Source organism: Vicia villosa, unplaced genomic scaffold (assembly GCF_029867415.1).
Source record: "Vicia villosa cultivar HV-30 ecotype Madison, WI unplaced genomic scaffold, Vvil1.0 ctg.000883F_1_1, whole genome shotgun sequence".
Lineage (NCBI taxonomy): Eukaryota > Viridiplantae > Streptophyta > Magnoliopsida > Fabales > Fabaceae > Vicia > Vicia villosa.
The window spans coordinates 330,700-337,079 of NW_026705398.1; the positions used below are offsets into that span (position 1 = coordinate 330,700).

General features: G+C 36.5%; 1 pseudogene; it reads left to right on the top strand.

Moving 5' to 3' along the window:
• Nucleotides 1-4,956: 4,956 nt before the first annotated feature.
• Nucleotides 4,957-5,526, top strand: LOC131631929 (ethylene-responsive transcription factor ERF017-like; annotated as a pseudogene).
• Nucleotides 5,527-6,380: the final 854 nt, after the last annotated feature.

Here is a 6,380-nt window from a genome sequence, read left to right on the forward strand (position 1 = left end):
AACATTGTGAGGTTTTATGGCCTAAAAAACCATGATATTTACAAAAGCCCCTCTTCTTCCGTTGCTCTAACGGAGGGATTTTAGAGTTAGGAGGCACTATCATTTGGCTATCTTTTACTAGTAAGTCGAATATTTCGTCACATTTGGTGACGTCGAACGTATAGGTTTTCTTAGGAAATCTATCGCTTTTATCATTTTCTACTGGGTTTTTTCCGTTGGCAGGGGTAAGCAATTTGCAAGCATAAGGCGGTGCTTCTTTTAATTCATCTAGATCTATTTCGACCTCCTCTATACTGCATGAGTCTTCGAAGGTTTCACTATCAGCGTCTTCGGCTTCGACGTAGGATATTCTTTCTTTCTTATAACTCTTGTTCACTTTAGCCTTTTCTGCTTTCAGCCGTTCGACCTGTCGAACCCTATCTGCCAATTGGGCCATATCTCTTAAATATTGGGTATCTAGTTTCTTTCTAATCGAATAGTCTAAACCGCCAGCGGCTATTTCGACTAATTCGTGCTCTGGAACGACTGTGAAACATCTTGATTTCAACAAACGGAATCTGTTTAGGTAATCATCTATATGCTCTGTGAATTTCCTTTTGATGCTAGCCAATTCTTTCAAACTTATCTTGGTTTGACCCATATAGAATTGTTTGTGGAACAATCTTTCCAATTGTGTCCATGTATCTATGAAATTTGGGGGTAAGGTAGTAAACCAAATGAAAGCATTCTTCGTTAGTGAACTAGGAAAATACTTGATCCTTAGATCTTCGTTCCCTGCTAGCGTTCCTGCCTCTGTTAAATATCTGGCTATATGTTCCACTGACGATTCACTAGTATCCCCTGCAAATTTGGTAAACTTGGGTACCTTAATACCTCTTGGCAATTCACTTTGCATGATGTATTCGGGTATGGGAGATGTGTAATTTGGACGTCGAAATCCAGTATTAAAGTCGTTATTAGCCATTATTCTTTCTATCATGGTAGTAAGATTATTTTCTGTTGCCAAATCATTTCTCCTGACTCTGTGGACAACTTCGTCAGGATGTTCGTCTCTCCCTACCATAACTAGTCTGGGCTGTTGTCGGGGAATAGCTTGTTGGCCAGTCTCAGTCGTTTCGATTTGAGTTCCCAATTCGACCGTTGGATTCTGTGCGACTGGATTTGGCCTTGGTGGGGGTACTACGTTTCGGATTTGTTCGAAAGTTGGATCTTCTTCTTGGTAGGTTGATTGGTTATTCCTTCGTCTATTTTGTGGGACTCCTAAAAAATCCGCCATTCGTCCCAATTGCGATGATAACCTTTGGTATGTTTCTGCACTATCCTGGCTAGACCTAGTAATGCTTGCTGCTATTGGATTAAAGATTGTTCCTAACTCTCTAGCAAGGGGTCCTACCATATCCTGGTTACTTTCATCCATTTCCTGTCGAAATGCTGCTTGAGTGCTAGTGGTCATAGGGGGAAGTTGAGCCGACAAACCAGTATTGTGCGCACTTCGACCTACTGAACCCATGTTCGGCGAAAACGCCATTGGGTTGGCTGTAGTGTATGTAGGTCCTGGTCCTCGCAATCCTGCCATGTATGAATATGGCATCCCGTATGGCATATTTTGTCTCCAACCATCTACAGCAAATGATGGTCCTGGGGTAGATAAATGATTTGCAGCGTTCGTCGATACGGGTGGTATCTCATTTGTGCTTGCAAATGGAGGAGCGGTAGTCGATACTGAAATTGGGATAGTCCCTGTTGATGGGGAAGTATTTTCAATCATGGCTTGCGAACTACCCGCTGGTTCAGATCCTGTCGAACCCGGTATGGCCTGCGCTTCTTGAGTAGAAGTCGAAACATTCGTCGCGTTTGCCGCTACTGTTCCTGACCCTTGTGGGGGATCTTCTTCGCCCCCTGCATTGGTCGCTACGACCATTTTCTTGTTGTACCTTCGTTTAGGAACTGGTTTTGCACTGTTGGTTAATATACCGTTCCTAAGGTTCATACAAGGTCTTGACAATTTCTAGACAAAACAAAACAATCAATTAATAACACTCAGTTTGACACTGTCCCACTGGGCGTGCCAATTTGTTTACGGTGATTTCCGGTAAACAACCGCTAGTCTTCCAAACTATAATAAATATGATTTGGTTACTCGCAGGATCGACTAGATTGATCCTAGGACATAGTCAAACGAATGGCTTATTGATGTGATTTGGTTCATACCTGTTTGTTTTGATTTTAAGAAATTGGTGTTTAATATATTCAAATGACTGATCATTCGAGATGATGCTGGTTATATATGTTAGTGTAATCTTTGATACATAAATCGTAACAAGAAAATGTGTAAATTGCGAAAATGTAAATTGCAAGAAATGTAACATGCGAGAATGTAAGTTACAGGAATATAAATTACAGGAAAGTAAAGTGCAGGAAAGTAAATGACTTCGAAAGTAAAAGTTTAAACAAAGAAAGTAAAGAAATCGAAAAGATGCTTAGTAAAGTAAATACACATGTATTCAAATTGGTGGTGTCATACGTATATTTCTCAGCGAACTCTTTCTGTTAACACTTGATACTTGAGCAATATGTGAGTGATTTGTACAAAATGAACACACGGAATCCTATCATCAAGACCCCTATTTATACTAAATTCGACCCTAACGGTCATACAATAATCTAATGCCACGTTATCTACGAGAACTCTGGGGACGCCATCTGTCTGTGTGCAGTTATATAAACCGTTTCGCAATTCAAACCTTCCCGCTCAAGTCCTTTTTCGACATGTGGCCATATAGTTATATTCGAAAAAGTTACGAAAATACACTAAGCTTCAGTACTTTATGTATTTTTCGCGGAATGCCTAAGTCTTGGCAAAGGTGTCTTTCGTATCAGCTTCAATACTCTCTTCTTTCGTTTCAACTTAAACACATTTTCGAAGCACGGCCATCAGTAGCCATTTAAATCTTCAAAGATGGTTATCAGTAACCATCATTCTTCGAATTTAAGACTTTCGAAGATCAAAATTCTAAACGAAATTCCCAGCTAACAGATGGATACACATACGACATTTCTAATAACCACAATTTTCGCAATTGAAAGTGGGTGCTATATTATACGCCCTTTTAGGTTCGGAATCCATTATTTAATAAGTGATTTTGAAGCATAAGATGAATCGACGCCCGTGATACCACTTGTTAGAACATATCCTATAATCTAGAAGGGGTGAATATATCGCAAATGAAATTTTCTTACAAAAATTCAGTTTTAAAATGTTTTAACTAAGGCATGCGGAAACAATCTTGGATCAACAATCGACTATCCCGATCCATTATCAAAAAGATCGAATATGCGTTAACCGATCGAACGAGTACGTAGGATGAGAAAGATGACCAATATATTTCCCGCAATATGCGTTTGAATATAAAACACCAAGTAGTAACCTATTTACCAAAGTGATCATCCGATTACGGTTACTCCTTCGATCGAACCCAACATTCTTCGAAGCTTTCACTCGGCTGAATCCAAATAGTGTAATCATGTCCAAAACCTTCAAATCCCGATGATCTTGAAGGAAAACCCTGCCTTGGTTTTCTGAGTTGAAACCCCCAAAGAATTCTCAGCCTAATTCGATTACACTAATCCTAAATTGGACCTTATCAAACTATCTCTTGATTACACAATAAAATTAATATGTGTAGTTGTTGTATGTATGCAATGAGAGGTTGAAGATGATGAGAAATGCTTTGTATATTTGTGGTTTAGTTGATGAAAAATGATGCATGAATGAGTATATATATATGTATGAGTGTGAGAAAGAACAAAACATAAAAAATATGATTGCCAAATTTTAAAATTGGACATTTTCAACAGTGGGAGTCGACTCATTCAAAGTGTGAGTCGACTCCTTCATGCTTTGTATCGACTCCAAGACCCTGGGAATCAATTCCTTTGGACCAGAGAGCTTCCTTTTCAAATTTCTTTCAGTGGGAGTCGACTCCTAACACGAAGGAGTCGACTCTAAACTTGATTTTTCATAAAAATGCATATTTTTGAAAATCTTAACATGTCCATATCCTTTTGACTTGATCCCTAAGTGTCCTAAGATGAAAATGCAACATAGACATAGAGATATAAGGTTTAATGTACAAATACTACATATTATTTAGTTTTGACATCATTCAAAACATCAAAGAGAATATATTGCACTCACAAAATCTTTAATTGACTTTGACGTTGGAGTGTTAATCTTATCGATCCACTCCCGTGCCACCATATCACAGTACCGGTTCAGAATTCTTTATCACCAACTTATCTAATTCTGGTTGCACAGAAGAATATATATATATATATTGTGTTAAAGTTATATTTTAGTAGAAAAGTGAGAGTGATCCAACCTTGTCGTTTTTACGATATAAAGCGTAATATGCCATCACCCACCAACATCAACCAACCCCTTTTCACTTTATAGATATGTTCACGTGAACTATTATTATTAAGATGATATAATAATGTAAAAATAAGTAAACATAGTCCAAATCTTGCCATTCTTGTCTCATTGGCCGCGTAGTGACCTTATTTACTACTCTCGTCATATCACACGTGTACACTCAAACACGCATTCGAACTGAGTTGACCCTTTATAATTAGTCAAAACATCATTCTACAAAGATCATATTCCCCTTTAAAAAACAATTATCAGTTCCAACAAAAACAACACTAAACTAAAATCGTAGCAGAATTTAAAGTGTTTTGTTTACTAACGTTCTATAGAGTAAGAGGATTGCTATGCTTACACTAAATTTTTTACACCAAGTATATACACCACATAAAATACACTAAAGCATGTGTCTTTTGTTATTAAAAGAAATAAACAATTATTATTAAATATAGTAAAAGGAATCTAACCGTATAAGAATACGGTGTAGTTGTAATATATAGTGTATGTTTATCATTTCTCATAGAGTAAATATGGTGAAAACAAGTATGGAGAAACCTGCGGCGGAGCGAAGTGATTCATTGTTCCGAAGAGTGAGGAAGAGGAAGTGGGGAAAATATGTGTCAGAAATCATATTACTGAACAGCCGTCAAAGAATATGGTTAGGTTCTTACGACTCCGCTGAAAACGCGGCGCGTGCATTTGACGCAGCTATATTTTGCTTACGTGGCAGTGGTGCAAGGTTTAATTTCCCTAGTATTCCGAATATTGAGGGGGAAGGTCCATGACCCATTCTGAGATTCAAACGATAATACTCCAGATCAAACACCATCTTCGTCGGTGGGGACACCAATCACACCATTGTTACTTATGGAGTTGCCATCTCCTGCTCTCTCCGATGTTACAGTTAAAATGGAGAGTGATATATCTGATAACGAGTTGTTTAGAGATTTGTTTTCAGACACGGGATCGGGCTACACTATGTTTCCGGGTTTGATGATTTTTGTGGCGATTTCTACGTGCCAGAGTTCACAAATTTTGATTACGAAGAAGACAGCACGGATGGGTTGATAATTCACGATTCCTTTTTATGGAGTTTCTAAATAGTTTCCTAAGGGGCGGGTTGCATAATTTCTAAATTGTTTTTTTTAATAGGATCAAGTGCTATTCAAATTTTTTTATCATAATTTTTGCCGAAACATTTCGGTTTTAATTTTGTGGATATGAACCATGAAACAGTGTAAATTGGTCTAATCATGTAAACTTTTGGCCATTCTTTGAAGGATAAGGTTTTTCTCACTTAGATTCTATTTATTGCCTCGATGATATAGACACGTGGGCTATGCTTATTCAAAAGTGCATCTTAATTGTATCCTAGTTTTTTTAATGGGACTCTTACACCCAAGTTTATACTCAAATACATACATTAAAATTTAATTACAAATAAATTTAATGTTACATTAAAATTTAATGTTGAACGAATAACACTGTTTTTTTTTATAAAATTTTTTATATTTTATGAATAGTACGTGAACAGTGCTGTGAAGTGCTGTGAACAGTATTCGTAAACAATGACTTTTAATGATAAAGAAAAGTTGATTATTGAAATATAAAAATAGTAGTGTTATTTAGTACGAAACAATTTGAATAAGAAATGCACGAATGCACACATGTTATTTTTTTAGAGGTAAATTTTAAATTGATTTAAAATTTAATTTCCTTTTTAATAGAGATCATGAGATTGTAGTGATAATGAATGGTTGTGATTTATTCTCGCATCTCTTATTTTCATATTTTTCTTATTAATAAGCATTTTCCTATAAAAAAATTGGTTAATAAAGTGGTGAAGTTGGTTAATAAACACTCATATATTAAAAATAATTTTTAGTAGTAAAACAAAGTTGGTTATTGAAATACAAAAGGTTGGTTAATGAGGTTACGAAGTTGGTTATGTGTG